An 18403-nucleotide genomic window follows, 5' to 3' on the forward strand; every position below is an offset into this window, starting at 1 on the left:
AACTTAGGCACCAGGAGGACATATTTCATCAAGTTTCTTCCTACACTTGAAAATACTTTCCTGAAACTTGCGGCTGAGGTGTAGTAAGTGAAGGACTGGGAGGCAATAATATAAAAACTTGAACTGTGTGTAAGAATACACTTTAACATAGGTCATGGAATTGAATTTTCCTCAGTAACTACAACTATTTAGATCATTCTTTTGTTGTTTGCCACATCTCTGAAATAGCCTCAAAGTTGAAGTTATCACTAATTAGAATTATATTCTCAAAAATGTTTTCATAGATAATTCAACTATGTCTTAGTTTCCCTAGGTAAATAGAATTGCTACATTTTATTTTACCAACAGCAGACCTAGACTGCTTATTTAGGGAGGAAGTTTGATGTCATGAAAAAATATGATATAGTATTACAAGTATTCCCATCTTCATACTTTTCTCTCTTTACATAGATCTCACATGTCATTACAAAGAGCTCACAGTGATACTAAATAAAAAGTTTAGGGAAAACCTGGGTGTTGTGTTTTTAACATACAAGAAGTAAAGAATTCTGGCTTTATTTTTTCTTCATTAAGAAAAGCAGAGTAAACTTTTTTTTTCATACCTTAACTTGTCTATTCAGCAGTCTAATTTCAATTAAATTGGAAGAAAGTCAGTATTGTCAATATGGATTGCAGCCTGGGCATCCAGACATTTTTTTTTCCTACATAATTTTTCCTTTGACCGATGTGTCTCCTGTGAGCACTTTCATGATCATTGAACTTTCTCTAGAAATGATGTGGTGTACCTAAATATAATGTCTAAACTGGCATTATGTGTGCACATATCTTTCAAGGAGGATAGATCCACTGTTATAAAAACCAAAAATGGATTTTCTTTTTTCAAAATTTTACTCTCAGGCTAGGAAATAATTGATGCAGTATTAGCTTTATTTTGAAATAATTATAGGACAGTTACAAAAAGGGCTACAGAGTTCCTTTTCACGCTGGTTTTCCTAGTGTTAACATCTTACATGGCCATAATATAGTGATCAAAAGCAGGAAAGTGACATTGGTACCATTCAGTTAATGAAACAGCAAGCCTTATTTAAAGTTCACCAGTTTTTCTACTAATGTCCTCTTTCTCTTCCAAGATCTAATCCAGAATCCCACCTTGTTTGCAATATTCATTTCTTTGTACTGTCCTTTAATTCATGACAATTCCTTAGTCTTTCCTTTGGTGATCTTGGCACTTTTGAAGACCGCTGGTCAGTTATGTTGTAGCACCTTACTCAACTGTCTGATGTTTTCTCATGATCACACTGAGCTTAGGCGTTGTTTGCAAGGAGACCACACACGAATACTGTGTCCCCCTCAGTGCTCCATGGCAGAGGGGGCTTGAGGCCAATATGAATTGGCACTAGTGATGTCAGCCTTGACCACTTGGTTAAGAGGGAGTTGGCTAAGTTTCCTCATGTCAAATTATTCTTTTCCCCCCGAGTCTTAGCTTTAGACAAAGACGCGTGTATTTATTCTTAATTTACTAAGTATTGTATACTCACTATACTCTTTTATACCTCAGTTTCCCTGCCTAAAAATTATAATACTGGAACCTATCCCTCATCCCAAACAGTGTAGACTTAATACACTGTCCTTTGGAGATTCTCAGATAAAAGCCACTTTATAACTGGAAATGATCACTCTATCACATTTTAAATAAGAACATAAGTAGAATGGTTAAAGTAGATTGGCAGCATGTGCTCATCTCACACCCAGAACTACAGGGACATCTGCTTTATATGTGACAGGCCAGGCCTGAAATCTCGTTCCCTGAGAACCAACTAATGTTTGCTCAATTTGGCCTAAGTCACCCTGATTAAACAAAGAGCACATTGATCACTTTCTACCTATTTTGGCTATTAAACTAACCGATGAATAACCATGCATTGATAAGGGCTATAAAAACCTTTTTTTAAACTGTCACATTTGCAATTTCTGCTGTTCTTATAAGGGGGGAAAGTGTCCCTTGGCATGCTAATGATTCTGGATCCATATGCAATAATTCAGTCTCATTAGTTTGTTTCTGATGATGAAATATCCCCACCAATGCAGAGAAAGGCACCCTTCGCACAGAGGTTTACCAGCTGTCTCCTCTATTTTTATTTTGGAATATCACCGCTATCGGCCCTGATACAATAGGCTGAGAAGAAGTTAGCAACTTACAGGTCTAGGAGAAAGCAGTGGAAGGAATACCAAAGAAGTAACTGACTCACTTGCCTCTCCAAGCCTCACTTTCTTCTTTGACAAATGGGAATAATGATATACCTACCTCCTCAAGTTACTGTGACGATTACATAGTTCATGTAAAATCTTTGGATAGTAACAGACGTAGTATGTACTCAAGAAAAAAGCTTGTCGTTTTCTCTCTCTATCATCTTTCATGCCTGAGTTACAGATCAGGGTGCAAAAAAAAAATAAAACAAGAAAATGGAGGTGAGCACTTGCTTAAATAGTTTTGTATAATATGCAGTGGATTTCTGGAAAACTATTCGATACCAAAAAAGAATTCAAAAGAGTTTGTCAAATGATCTGGAAACGTCCTATCATCTGCATGCATTCCTAGACCAAATGAGAATGATGCTGAGGTGTGCCTATAGGAATTTAGCTTATTCTTCAAGAAAATGAGTTCCATGGGCAAATAAACTGGAAAGTGCACCAGAATGCAAACTCCATGATGACGGGACTTTGTCTACTATGACATCAAGTGCCTAACATACTGTGTTTACTCATCAAATTTTATTTAGATGAATGTTCCAGTATATTTATTTCTATAAATAATAGCACAGGATCTAGAATGTAATTTGTTTACCATTTCACGAGATGGCAGGCTATGAATATAAATCCTGTTTCACCACTTCACTAAAGAGTAGGGTAGTTTCATGTCCCACACTCCACTTAGACTTCTAAGCTTCCCCTAGGTAAGACAAAGTCGATGTTAAGACTGTCTTAGAGTGCTAACCATTTTCCATGCATTAGCTCACATACTTCCCTATGCACTTCTGCAGTAGATGGCAGTCTCCATCTTATAGACAAAAAATTGGAGCATCCAAATAACTTTTCCAAAACATTTCAGGCATTGGATATAGAAAACCAAGATTTGAACATAGGTCTGTTTCCAAAGGTCATATACACTCTTGATTCTTACTGACACGCTTTCCTGGTTGTCCACTGTTACCAGCCCCCCTAGAGCACTGTGTTATTTACACCGCCAGTAGAATAAAATAAGCTCCATGAGGGCAGACTATGTGTGTCTTATTCATTTCTGTATCATGTGGCATGTCAATTAGTAGAAATTTAGTTAATAATCTGTGAGTGAAGTACAGAGGATAAATGATTTTAGCCTGTTTATTTTTATAGCCTGTCATAATTTGTGCATTTATGTTTGCAGTCTTATTTCTACTTCTGATTAAGTAGATACAGACTCTGTTTTAGGCTACCACCTATCTGATTTGGCTGTCCAAGCAATCAGCAAGCTGTGCATAGTGATGAATATACTGGTAGCTTTACTTCCCCACTAAGTGCATCCAAGTAAAAGCTCTGAAAGTCACACGATTCTTTCCACTTTAAATCTGACAGCTAATATATTAGGTATTAGAGTGTTTTGTGCTTACCTTTAGCTCTTCTTTGGTTTAGGTGATTAAAAAATGCCTGTTGCTGTCTGTATGTGCAACATGCTTCATTACCAGTGATTTATTTGGGAGTTTAGCAGAATTGGCACTCTGCAGCACACCAGTGGGCAGAAGGAAAACAAACGTGAGATGATTGCTAAGAACGCTTCTTTCCTGCTCTGTTGGTAGCATCCTTGAGAAAGTTTGCAAAGTTTACTTCCCATTACCCAGAAAGCAAGACTAAGACTGGCGTCTCTGGGAAATGTCATTTCCGCCCCCCCCCCCAAATTCCCCAGGTTCCTCCACGCACTCTGCTCTGATGCTCAGGTGGGAATGCAGTGGGTCATGGGTTTTTCCCCTTTGTCACAACGAGCTTCCTGCATCCATGTGTCTCCTGAAGCCAGGTGCTTCCGCTGATTGTCCATCTTCTTTTCCCAACAAGTTTACCTTCTCAAAGCCATGCTCAACTTTTTTAGCAGAATCCAACTAAAGAGATTTTCTCTTATATTCCTTTCAACAGCCCTGAATCATCACCGTCACTTTGCTGAAGAGAAAAGTAAGGCTAGCCTAGGTTAAATGACTTGCCCAAGGTCAACAACTAAATGGTAGAGCTGGGATTTAAAGCTGGCTTGTGTGATTCTAAAGCTGATGTTTTCAACCACCATAGGGAAGGCAAAGAAGTTTTTATGTTACTTACAAACCGTATTGATTTTGTTGTGCCTGCTTGAAATGCTACCTGGAAAAGATTCTGGGACTGCCCTTGGGCTAAGTGGGAGAAGGTGCCATGCTCAATTAGCATTGCTTTCCCTGGGAAGGGGCCATGGAGGTGCCGTGTCTTTTCCTGTCTTCTGCTGTGATCTACTTTTGTTCTCATTTCTGTTGTACTGAGAGTATACTAATATGGGAATGATATTCTAAAGGGAAGATGAAGTATCAGAGAAGCAGTCTAAATAAGAGGAAGAAAAAAACACGTATCTTATATGTACTACAGTTAATAAGCCTGTGTTATAACTATTTGGGAGAATTTCAGGAGAATGGATAAACATCTATACTCCGAAGTTAAACTTTTAGGGTTGCTTTCTAGGGTGATGGAAATATTCAACATCTTGGTGGTATAGTAGTGATATGACTACATAAATTTTTGAAATCTCATTAAACTTTACACTGTAAAGAATGCCTATCAGTGTATGTAAAATATACTTCAGTAAACTTCTGGGGAAAATATTCAGAGTTTATGTCCTATCTCCATTACTTCTCAGCTCTAACTAAAGACAACATACTTAATCTTTAAAATGATATTGTTGTCTACTTAAAGGGTTGTTTTAAAGATTATATGTGTTGATACTTAATAAGGGACTACTATATAATAAGTGCTTCGTAAGGGATATCTATTATCATCTCCTCAGTTATTTCATATTACATTCTACCATTACATTGCCTCCAACGTTGTTTAATAGTTTAATCACATATCCTTTTATGTTGCTTTTTAATTACATATGTTGTATTGGAAACTCACAAATATGTAAATTTCATATATGAATAATTGCATAATGTATTTAATTATATCTTTGAATGCAAGGCTTTTCTGTTTTCATCTAAAAGATGCTAGAACACGAACCATATCTGTTTGTTTTTCAACTGAAATGTAAAAGTGTTCAGTATCTACATGTCCTAAATAAGTATTTATTAAAGCTGATGGGCTACAAGGTGTGTTTGAACATAATGAAAGCATTAGATATGATAGAATGTTTAGAATGTATCTGTAATATATACTTAGAAACCTAAGCAAATAAAGAGGAAATTATTAAGTCTTTAAAAACCCAACTATTACAGAAAGGAAGCATAAGCAGTTTACTCTGGGACTCTGTTGAAAAATTATTAACCAAATTAAATGATGTAACTAAATTTGGGCAACAGTGGAACCAGGCGTTTGTGTGTGTGTTGTGTATGTGTGTCTGTCATTGGGAGTGATTATATGAGAAAGCTGAATTATTGTCATCCATAAAAGAAACTAATAATACATAAGACCCCCAAATCAAGATATAGTAGTATAAGCATTTTTTTTGTGAAGATTGCGATACATATCAGAAAGGCAACCTATTTTCCTTGGGAAGCAGTTCTCTGAGGGGAGTAGGAGTAGGTATTTAAGCTACGTTGATGTATTACTTTAATAAAAGTAAAAATTAAGTACAGCTTTAGAAAGTAGTACAGTAAGTGATTACCTGATGGAGACCATGAATGGTGAATATGTATTTGTGGCCTGGGATTACATTGCAGTAACGGCACCATACATAGAACTTAAAAGCAGTGTATCTCAGACAACTTTGACGCATGAGAAGATGATGTCATCTGAGAAATTGTGAGATGTCTAATTGGTGATGACAAAGGCAGAGTGACCACCATTCATTTATTGAATTAAATCTTTTGAATACACACCGTTTTTCTGATGTAATGAGGCAACAGGACTTAAACGATTTTTAGAAACAGTCTGATCCAGACCGCTTTTATTGGTACAGAAACTTGCCCAGCAAGTAAATAACAGCAGTGAGCTAGGAACCCAGTTGTTCTGAATCTCAATCCAGTGATCTTTTTTTTTTTTTTTAATCCAGTGATCTTTTGAAATAACACACTTTGATTATTGCAATGACTTCAGTTCTTGTTTTTAAGATGGTCTCCTGAGTAGCAAAGTGTAAAGGTCTAACATCAAAGGAGAACAAGGTTTTATAAGGAGAAAATTTGTTGAGAAAGTGGTAGTGCGTATATATTCTAAGAAACTTTAATATGGGATTTTTCATAAATAGTGTGTAGAATTCTTTTGGCTCTCAGAATGTCTAAAAGATATCCTTCAGTGACTGAGTTGATAAGATGTTGGCTAGCTGGCTTTTATGCCAGAGTGAGTCTTAATGTAATCATCATATTTCTGGTTAGAATTGCCACAAGTGGCAGACACCATTTTGCCTAGAAAGCCTTTAAAAATGGGGATAATTGTTCCCATTTAGCTGACCCTCTGTCCTCAAAGTCCTCTGTAATGTGATCTTATGATGGAAATAGAGTCCCAATCAGCCACTGAGTAGCTGGGTACCATCTACATAAGGAATTCCATCTCATGCGTGCCTACCTGTTGGTTAATAAGTGCAGTTTTCCAAATGTATTATCCAGTCCCTTTTATATCTTCTTTACACTGTCCTCTTAATACTTTCAGATGCTTGGGACAAGCAATCCAAAGAGAAACCAAGCAACACACATTTTTTCACATTCCTGGCAGACTACTTATTTCAGTCTCCACCGAAGTAGGGAAGACCTCAAGGAAATAGACATGGAAATATGTTTCATGTAGAAGATAGAGTAAAAAGCTGGTACAAGGAGAAAATCTATTAAGCCAATTTGATTGATATGAATTTTCATTATCCAAGAAGAACCTGTAGACCAGATACCATAAGGATAGAAAGTATAGATTATTTTGTACCCCTAAGTTGGCATATAAACTAAGTTATATAGTCAGTAATCTTTTCTACCCAGCTGAGTTGTCATCCTTTTGTGGGCAGAGGCCTTGACCTTGACTCTTCGCATTCTGCATATTACCATTTGAATAATGAGCACTCAATAAATATTTGTTGACTGGCTGAATATTAAGATTTGACTATATGCCGTTTTCCCTTGAAATGATTGACAGGTTGCTTTCTGAGGAAGCTGAATGTGTCTCCTGCTTTCAGTTCTGCTCACTGCTTCCTCGCCATTATGATTGACTTGCACCGCTTATTAGTTAATTGTAGAGTTAGAAAATGCTCAGCTGTACACTGGGAACTGTGGATGATCCTTTTTAAAATTCTTGCCTTAAGAATGGCTGCATCCTAAATAATCATTAGGAAGAAAACAAATGTTCCTGTTGTTCTTACGTTTAGAGGGAAAGAAGCATTCCCAGCTGTGCTCTCACAAGGAGTTGTGAATTCACACTAGTGAAATGCAGTCTTCTGACAAGGTCTCAGCTCTGAAACCCATGCTCTACTTTGCATTATGAATATTATGCAGATTCTGTACCTCTGCTCCCTGGTATCTGGCTTCTATTCTGCAGAAGGGCAACATGAAAAGCAGAGTTAGAAGGGTTACCACCAGAACTTTATGGCACCCCTTTAAAGACACATTGATTTATTTACATTTCTGTTGCTGTGGTAGAAAAGAGCACAGTACTTGAAGTATGAAGACCTAGGTTTGAATACTGGCTCTGATGATTTCTAGATGTTTGACCTTGAACAAGTTCCATTCATAGTCTAATTTCCAAGATTATAATTTTAAAGAAGATTAGTGATACCTGACCTCCAGGGTTGTGATGAAGGTTAAATAAGAAGGGAATGTAAAAGTACATAGTAGATCCATGAAAGATGTTAAATTTATTCTTTGATTTACATACTATTTATTGACTGCCTGTTCTGTGCCATGTAATTCTCCATGAGCCTCTTAAATACCTATGAAAAAACAAATATTACTACCTTTGTAAAGTTTAAAATCTCGGAGGGGATTTGAATTAGAATCTACACAATAAGAATAATTGATATTCACTTTCAAAACATAGGTCAGTTAAATCTTACAACACACGTGTGAGAAAGATAGGGCTCATGGTATGAGTCCCAAACTATAGATAAGCAAATATGTTTCCAAAGGTTGTGGCTTCCCCAAAATTGATAACTGGTGGCAAAACCAGGAAGAAAGAACTCAATTCACTTAATTCCAAATCCAGTGTTTTCCCACTCTGTCTTACTGCCATGAGGTTTTGAAAAAATGTGTTGAATATTGGAAGTATACTTAGTAATTAGAGTTCACCTGTTGAGCAGAGGAGACAAGCAACGGGGAAAATAGATATTCTCTGCTTCTGGGGATTGCATGTAAAGCAGATCCCCATACAGGGAAACCAACTTTATTCAGAACTTCCCCCTGTTTAAAGTCATTTCCACCCTCTCCTAGTCTTCAGATTCAGGTCCAAACTCTTTAATATACATTCAAGGCTGTTTGGGGATCAGGTACCTGGCTTAGGCAGTGCTGTACTATGTTTAGCAAGGGTGGCTACTAAGTGTCAAGGCCCTGACCTTGGTGCCTTCCATACCCTCTCACTAATCCTTACAGTAAGCCTGGATGATGGGTATTGTTGTTATTTTACAGATGAGCCACACAGCTGGAGAATGTAGGGCCAAGATTAGAGCACACGTGTGAGTCCGCCCATTGTGCTTCTTCCATTTTCTTGTGTTGCAGTAACTTGAAGATTCTCTAAATTCTCATGCCTGTCGGTTGCCCTTGTCACTTGGCTTAGAATTTCCTTCCTCCCTCTTATTTATCCTTTAAGACACAGTTCAAACTGTTAGCCCCTTTGGAGAGTATTCTTGAAGCCCCTGCCCTACCCCACCCCCTGGCTCAGTTAGATGATGTTCCTTTAGCATCCTTAGCACCTTGTCCTTAATAGACTTATTATGTGAATCCCACTGAAATATAATGCCTGGTTTAATCGCCTTTCTCGCCAAGTAGACAGTGAGCTCCTTGAGGACAGGGCTCTCACCTCCATCACCTCTGCCCCTCCACCCCCTAGCACTGTCCCTGCCCCCAGTAAGCACACCTGCTTATTTGTTGAGCTGAATTAGAGCATTTGGATACCAGCAGAATTTTAATTTAGCAAAGTGCTAAAAGCAGTCATTATATAATGAGACCCTGCATGTAGATTCTTGGAAACCAAGATGTTTAAGGAAGAACTGCATCATGATTTGTCTTACACACTTTAGACTGAGTTCTTTAGCATGACTCTTGCTATATAAGAATTGTTTGAAGTGTTGGAGGCTGGAGGAGTTTTGCTGTGTGGAGCAATGTGTACAGATAAACTGTGGGATTCTCAATTATTCATATCCTTCTGGCTCAGCCAGAGAAAGCAACCCAGTCCCGTTTCATTGTGTGGCCCCCTCCCCAGGATTTACGAGTCTAATTCTTGGTCAAGGTCCCAGAGTTAGTGCTGAGTACACCTTTTCCTACAGCCACCTTAGGGTAAACCAGAGAGAGCTCCAGGCTGCAGGGGAGATCTATTACTGCCATAACTCTCGCCTCATCCCACAGCTTGCTTTCTGGTTCTGGCAGAAAAACTGAAATTATGAAACTTTGTATCCTGCACCACAGTCCCACATGAGATTCATGAATCTTCAGCTCCCTTCAGAAAACCCTGTGCTCTGGTTACGACTGCCCACCAGACGAATTACCATCAACGACCCCATTATTTCTGATTAGTGAAGGTGAGCCTTACCTACCTGGATGTAAATAAACGCCAGTCGGGTTCTTGAAATCCTTTGTCCTTAAAAATCTACAGCTCTTAACAGAACACACACTGTAAATAGCATCCTATCTTGAATTCAATCTTAATGGTGTAATTGGATACATTTTCTAAGCTAATTTTAATTGCTTCAAGAAACTGCTTAACAATGTAGATCAGTCCGCTGGTCTGAGATGACATTTCCGTCACAAAATTAATTATTAATACCCTGATCATTTGCTAAAGACATTAATAGTTTTCATTGATCAGCACATCCTGTTTATCTAAAATGGCCTAATCACCATGCATGTCAGAAGAGTATCTGAACATATCCAGTTAGAGACACGGGCCACTTTTCAGCCACGTCAGCACATCAGAAGTTAAGAGTCCCTTTTGTCTTCACAACGTATCTAGTCTGGCTTTATCAGAAACTGAGCTATTAAAGGGCACAAAAGAAAGACGAGTTCTCTAATGATGGTTCTTCACTTTCTCTTAGCTTCATGGTAAACATAAAGGCTTCTGAGTGACCACGTGGCATCAATTAATGCTAAGAGCCCTTGATTGAGGAGCTCATGTTAGTCCATGTTGATCCATGCTCTCATGTAAACCTGTGTTCGCTCAGTGTTTTCCTGGTAAGTGGCAGTGAGAGGAGAAGACCCAGGTTATCATCAGCTTAAAAAATATCAGGGCTACAATAATAATCATATCTAGCATTCGTATGGTGCTGTGTGGTTTTCAAAGAGGTTTCATTTACTTAACCAGGAAGTTTCTTTTGAAACAACCTTGGGAGAGAGGCGGGGTGGGGTGCATAACCAGGACCAGGCAACTTGTTACCGCCCAAGCTGTAAACAGAGTGTGTCTTCTGCTTTCCTAGATTTCTCCCTTATTTGGTTAAACGATGAATAGGAAGAAGCATCCTTCTCATCTTTCAAACACCAGTAGGAGCTCATCTCCTTTATGAAGTCCAGAAACTGTCCTCCTTCCTTCAAAATGGCATGTTGTGTTGCAGTTTTATGAAACTGCAGGTAACTGACCCCACTGGAGTAGGAGATTCTTACGGCTACATACAGCTGGGATCTCCATTTTGGCAGGTCCGGTGCCTCACTAGTGTCTGGCAAGCAAAAGGCACTCCACAGATGCATAAATCCATGGCTGGCTCACAGGATGGATGGGAGAAGGGATGAGTGGATGAGAGCAAGCCAAGCACAGCGTGAGTTCTGTTTTACCGAGGTCATGTTGCAAAACTGTGGCACCTGAAGGCAATTTGGTGGTGTTTGCTCCCTCAATGTTTTAAAAGAATCTTTTGAAGTGGTTTCCAACATTTAAAACTTGAGAGATTTTCAAAATACAATAATATTTTCAACTTTTCTTTGAAAAGTTGTAAGTGCTCCTGCAACCCTAGGTCTATGCCCCACACGTTAGCCATCAGTATGAGCTGGGGGGGTACCTGCCCCTTCAGACAGGATGTGCCCTTGCCCTCCCAAGGGCCCGTGAATGCTGCCTGCTTCACCCATCCACTTACCTGCTTTGTACATCGTACACAGAACAAGCAGCCTCTCTTCACCACGGAGTTCTCCTGTTTTAAGATTCCTGGCTAACGGAAGAATGACTGTTCTTACTCATGCTCTGGATTTGTCCAAAAGAACCTAGTAGACAGCTACTCGTAGGATTTTTCTCTGTAGGCACTGGAGCTGCACATCTCTGTTGCATTTTGGGGATGAAACATGGAGCATTGGGGAAAAAAATGTTTGAATTGATGGGGTAGTTATAATTTTTCACACATGTAACTCCATTCTAAGACTTCAGAATTTCTCCTTAAAGTCCACCAATGCTAGCCCCGTTTTGTTCAGTGGAATTTCTTCTGTATTCACTATTTTGGGTGTATTATTAATTGGAAAGTAAATAAGAACAGGGCCTGGAAACTAAGGGACTGGAAAGGGTTGGTTCACATCTGATCAGAAGCTGTTCTTACCTGCACTCAGTAGCCACAGGGACCTACCAGCTTCAGTCTCTGCCCAAGTATTATTGGGAAGCAGGAAAGGAGCCTTATTTGCTTCATATTCAAAATTTAACATGCTCTCTCTTCTTCAATAGTAGTTTTCCAGAAGTCATTTTTATTTGTACTCAAGTAAAGATAAATTTGCAGAGAGCACAAGGAGAAGTATTCTCAAATCTCATTGTAATGTCTCTTCTCTCCCACAGATTAAAGGTTGAATACAACTTAAAAGAAACAGCTATTTTATTCACCTGTTATTGGACTTGAAACTCCTTTGACCTCAGAAACTGAAGATGAGGTTGCCATGGGAACTGCTGGTGCTGCAGTCATTCATGTTGTGCCTTGCAGGTAGAGTGTCATTTTAAAACTTTTTGATTTAAAAATGCCACTGTATTTCACACTAATTCAAAAGTGAGCCTTCACTTTAGATGGCAATGATAAAATCGTAAGAGTGCACGCTACTATGACTAGCGTTTGCTGACACTTCTGAATACTCTCTCCTGATAGTCTTTTACTGCCTCTTTCCATGGTGTTGTATCCAAAGCTAGACATTGATGTTTCACCTGTCTGTCTGGTCCTTTTAGAGTTGTTTGAGCCATTATTTAGTGTGAAAGTTGTTATTTGTGCTCATTCCAGTGCTCAATTGCACAGAGATATTGGGCAATAAAACTGATAATATAGTCTAGAGTATTGCCTACTTTGATGTCATTGGATGGAAGTTTATCTGGGAGACTCTTTCAATATCTTTGTTGATATCACTCCGTCTTTTGATACTTTCTTTTTCGTGTCAATGCACCTATAGCTTAGCAGGAGCCAGAAAGCATAGACACAAGGCTTTTACCATACTTTCATGGTCACCCGCTAGACAAGGGCTTTAAAAAGTTCAAACATGCTATTTATTACTTTCTTGGTTTTCTGGAAGATAGGAGCCTACCAGCTGACATACATAACTCAGTGTTGACGCTGCCTAAGTCCAGCATGCACTGAGAGTTGGTTTCCAGGTTGGGATGGTGGGTGTCTTTCCAGGTCTTTTTGAAATGAGTCTAGTTCACCTGCTTTGTTATTCACAGTGTCAAGTCCAAGAGGGACACCTGGAATATATCTGGGTTTTTACAACATAAAACAAAAAATGACTTTTGGATCATCATGACCTTGATTCATGCATTCATTCAAATAATGTTATTGAGTATTTTACAAGAAGACAGGTCTGTGTTAATATCTGTGAATATACTCCTAAGCAAGACAGACACAGAACTCTATTAGCTGCGTTCTATAGCTATATTGACCGACAGCTTGATACGGCAGATTATGTGCAATTGTTGAGTAATTAAAGGTAGTAATGGTAGTGCTTACATGTATGGATCCCTTACTCATGCCAGGCACTGTGCTAAGCCCTCCGTGTACTTTTATTTCATTGTCTCATGATCACTAGGAAGTGTTTACTCTTTATTTTTACTTTTGTCGCTATTATTATTAATATTATTACTGAAGCATTAAGAAGTTAAGAAACTCACCCAAGGTCACCAAGACAGGAGGTGGTAGAGAAAATAAGGTTCCAACCCAAAGCTGACTAACTCCAGATGCCATAGTTTTGACCAGCACACTCTACAGCCTTGTGGCTGTCTTGTCGATTTGTCCAGTAAACGGTTGCAAATGTACTCTTTAAATTTTGGTTTTCATTCTTCCTGCGTTTTTCTAAATGTAAACCCCCATCCACTTACAAACTTTAGAATGCCCTACCTTCAAATCCTAAACTTCTTGCCTTAGTTAGGTTCATAGCATCCTCGCCATTCCCTGATCATGGACCTGTTGGCATCTAGCTGTCTCTTTTAGAACTATTGCTTTTCTCCCTCATCTGGTCAGGAGCTTTATCTCTGCCCCCTTCCCAAGCCAGTGCCTCAGGCTCTGTGCCTCATTTCCTTTTCTCCAGTCTTTTCATGACCCTTGACCCTCCCCAAAGTCCTCAACTGAGATAGTCTGGCTCTAACTTCTCCTGACTCTGGGAGAAACATATTCTCTAAAGCATAACATAATGAAACGATTCCTCAGTGTTTGACCAAAGCAATGTGTTTATTTAACTCACCGTGCTGAGTAGATATCAGAAATTAAAGGGTTGAAAATCAAGGAAGCCATTAATCGCCTCAGTGGTGTTTTGAAAAACTCGGAATTTTCACCCAAGATGTGTATCTGTGTCTTTTTTATTCACTTAGTTTTTTGTAGGAAATCAGTATATTGATTTTTTGGTGAGTCTTTTTGGTGAACTGGTTTACATGGCATTAATATTCCCTTACCATATGCCTCCTTCAGTGTAAGTAAAGTCAAGCTTTAATTAATGTTTTTGTTTTCTTGCTATTTGTCTTGATTTTATTAATTTACATAGCACTCGACACTCTGAATTTTGAACAAATTTCTTTAACTGTTCATTCTTTTCCATTTCTATACTTCCTTAGTCATATATTTCTTGGTGAGTTTTTGGCAAGGAAAATAATTTGTCTATTATGTTTTTCATAATTAGTGAATCTCAAATATGCTTTTTCCTGATCTTTTTCCCTAAATAAGATAGAAGATCCAAATATATAAACAGGTTCCTCCTGCAAGGGATGCACCTTGAAAGGTCTGCTAATTATTTAAGGAATTGATTAGTAATTTATGGTACAATGGAAATGTTCTCTCTTACCAAAGCTAGACTCAGTCTCTGACAGTAATTAAAAAACAGAAAAGACTACTGATGAACACAGTAACAGGGAACACATAGCCCAACTACCTAGAAGAGCAAGGAAGCTAACAAATGAATGAAACATTCTTAAAGGAATAGTGACTCCTGCTGACAAGAGGGAAGGCTGGTGACTGCAGAAAACTGGACCAAACATGTCCCATTAAAGTACCAACCAGTGCACCGCTCTGGTCCTATATGCCAGGTCTCCCAGTTTTTTGAGTTTTTATGAATAAATCTCCTAATTATTTAACATTGCCAACCAACTCAAATTAATTTTAAAATAAAAATTAGAAGGCTGTATGAAACAAATCAAAGTGGTCTTCCGGGGAGAGGCTGTTCCTAGCCCACAAGGTTGCGAAGTCTGTTTCAAGCACTCAGTTTTTATTTGTTATTAGACACAGTGCCAAGTAAGTAGACCTTAGGATCTTTCTACTGACTTTTTCCAATAATGCTGTTGCCCTGTATGTTCCCATCAGTTGCCCTCTAGCCTTCTTTGGATCTGTGCTCAAATGCCACCTAATTGGTAAGGCTTTTATTGACCACAGTAAATAAATAAAATAAAATAAAATAGCAATAATTCTTTTCACCAACATTTTATACCCTCTTCTTATTTTTCTTCAGAGTTCTTATCAATATATGAATAACTATAAGTTTTGTCTTTATGCTAAATGTCTTTCCTGACCAGACTGAAGCTTTGTTAAGGCAGGCATTTCTATCTTTTTAGTTCACTGCTGTATGCCCAGCATCTTCAAAATGCCTAGTACATAGTGCCATTCACTAAATAAATAAACATATATCAAATGAACAAATGCTGCCTACTGACCAGAAAGGAGAGAGAGACCCAGTCTCCAATTTCAAGGTGTACTCTGGACACAAGGCATGCTGTAGTCCCTTTCATGTTAAGGCAGTGAACCAGCCACCTCTGAGGATAATACATACAACTGTGTTGTTTAAATTAGATTGAAATGTATGAAGTATTAAAAGTGGTTATTGTGCCTTGAACTGTGTATCAGTTGTTCTTGGTGCAGCACCCCCTCGCCCATTTCTTTTTTTTGTTTGTTTTGTTTTTATTTTTTTATACAGCAGGTTCTTATTAGTTATCTATTTTATACATATTAGTGTATATATGTCAATCCCAATCTCCCAATCCCCTCACCCATTTCTGCTTTCAACCACAGCTGGGTTGACTGTCCCTGTTCTGTATTTTTGTATCTCAAGCCTTTCTCTAAAGTCACAAGCAAGGGGAACTATGAGAACCTAACTCTCTTCTTCAGTGCAGTCCTCACACAATGGGGCATGAGAATCAGTAGATAAAGGTCTCAGGGCCTGTCATTTAGAAGGAGAACACCTAGGCACATTCTACACGGTTCCTTTGAGGTCCCCAGCAAGACTGGAGCCCCGTTGCCCACAGTACCCTCTTCTACCTTCTCCTTCTCACTCCTACTTCCTGGAATTATCTTCCAAATAAACTGTTCCCAGGTCCTTCTCTCAGGCTCTGCTTTTGGGGGAATCCAAACCAAAAACATGCACACGCCAATTAGTAGCAGAAAAGCAGCCCAGTATTGGTCATATAAGTAATTAGGATGAAACCAGACAGAAAACATGGTTTTGACAGAGATTATTGAGGTGTTGACTGGGATGTGGATCCATATGTGTACATGCATGTCAGTACTTATGTGAGTACATGCACGCCTGCCTCTACATAGATATGCCTGGAAGTATTATCCAGGTCCTGCAACCAGGTAGTTTTAGTCTTTTACTTGCTTTACTGTTTACTAGTTTTATTATTAGCCAGCTGCTGGGAAAGTTGTTTTTGCCTCTCTGGGATTCAGTTTACACCTCTGTACAATGAGGGTGTTGAACAGATGGTCCCTAAAGTCCTTTCTAACTCGAAGAAAGTATAGTTCTAGCTAAACACATGATTTGAAAGGCAGATATATATGCTGAAGGGTTACAGCTAAGCCTGAAACTGTATTCATCTAATACGAAATTTCCCACAGATCCTATGCCTTACTTGTGTTACTGATTCTGTTCACATTGACAGATTTGAGAAAAAGAATAAAATGGCTGGTCCATATGTTCATATGGAACAAGAGGTGTGAAGACATTTAAAAACCCTCTGTGAATGGGTGAAAAAAATATATGTTTGATGTAGTCTCAGTTGATGTTGGTTTCAGAGAGGCTAAATTTATTCCCATCTCTGTGGTGCAGTTTACCAACTTCAGCAGTTATTTCTTTTTGAGAAAGTGCATCCTCTCCAAATGTAAGCATTTTGTTGATCTGTTCACAAAATTTCTGCTGCTGTTACAGCTGCATCTGGGGTGGGCAGGGCAGAAAGGGTCCTGTGTCATTCACGTGAGGCGTATTCTGGGATTAGTGAGTGTTCTCAAAATTGGAGCAAGGAGGAGGCCTGGGTTGAATAGTTAATCACAGGGGTGTAGCTTGAATCTATGGCAGTAAGAAATGCAAACCAGGGGCCATCACCTGCAATCAGAGCATGTGGAGACACTGCCCAGTGGTCCTCAGAAGGCATTTTAGGCTCAGGAAGTGTCTTATCACTAAGACTAATGTAGGCCGTAGATGGTTTTGTCTTATTCTAGGGTCAGAGAACGCACATGTACAGTAGGAACCTCCAGTATTTGTTGATATTGATAGAACTCGATAAGCACAATCTTATCGAGTTACCCCTTAATCAAACATTCCTGCAAAGCTCAGGACCTGCCCTGAAACATCCCCCCGCTCCCCACCATCATGCCCATATAGCCCCACCAGTATGCAGAGAACACAGAAGTGAGTTTCAAAGCTTGGCCTCACAGCGCAGCAGCCAGGAACAGTATTTCACTTCTCAAGACTCTCATATGTTTCCCCAGAATAAATAGAAGAACAGACAGCTCTCACATAATTCACAAGTCCAGACAGATATTAAACCTAGTACTGCCTGTTTTTGCAAAAGTAACAAGTGTTCAATTAAGATCAAAAGAGAGTTGAGTAAATGTCAGTTTTCACACAGTTACTGCAAAGCCTAGTTCTGTACTGAACTTTTATTTTATTGTTTCTCTTTCTAAGAAACTGGCTGGCCAGTGCATTTACAGTCATGCTGACTGCAGCCAAAGAATGGATTTCCTGTTTCTCTGTGCTGTCTCAAAACCATGGCCATATAATGAAGCCAAGGTAGTAGAAAGATTTAGCAAGAAGAAAGCTAATAACTAGATTAAAAAGCAGTGACTCCAGTGAAGAAAATTCAGGAAAAGAATAGGGAGAAATATACCCAAAAAATAATGAACAGCAAATGGAAAACTCCTTTTGAATATCAATTTAAGTACTTAAATACATTTCATGTTGGGAAAATATTAATCAGTAATAAAGATGTTGAGGTAAATAGAGAAACTGGCAGCAATTTTATATCCCCACCGGCATGGACATATAGTAGCAGTGATACAAACCAAAAGTTATTAGAAATATTCAATTTAAGACCTCTCCTGAAGCAAAATCATTAATGGCTTCATTAGACATGCTCAGCCAGGCTGGTTGTCTTAACTCTAAATAAAACTCCCTTGCTGATAGAGTCTGGGACATGTATTAAAAAAAAAAAAAATGATTGAACTCTGTTGAATGAAATAAATTAGGAAGAGGGGAGAAAAACAGACAAGTGAAAAATCCAAACATTGTATGCATTTAATATCAGCTAATGTGATAATGCTTGGTTGAAATGTGAGATCAATGATACTGCCTCAGAGGTTGAGGGCAGGTGAAGGAATAGCCGTGGC

At 38.7% G+C, this 18403-nt stretch overlaps 1 long non-coding RNA gene across 1 annotated transcript in view; it reads left to right on the forward strand.

The window, feature by feature from the left end:
- The window catches only part of LOC133094809 (uncharacterized), a 466764-nt gene extending 454510 nt beyond the window's left edge, over window positions 1–12254 (forward strand). The window contains exon 4 of the long non-coding RNA XR_009701506.1: window positions 12127–12254. This is a non-coding gene — a long non-coding RNA (uncharacterized LOC133094809). The remainder of the gene's footprint in view (window positions 1–12126) is intronic.
- Window positions 12255–18403: the final 6149 nt, after the last annotated feature.

The sequence above is a fragment of the Eubalaena glacialis genome, chromosome 7 (assembly GCF_028564815.1).
Source record: "Eubalaena glacialis isolate mEubGla1 chromosome 7, mEubGla1.1.hap2.+ XY, whole genome shotgun sequence".
NCBI lineage: Eukaryota > Metazoa > Chordata > Mammalia > Artiodactyla > Balaenidae > Eubalaena > Eubalaena glacialis.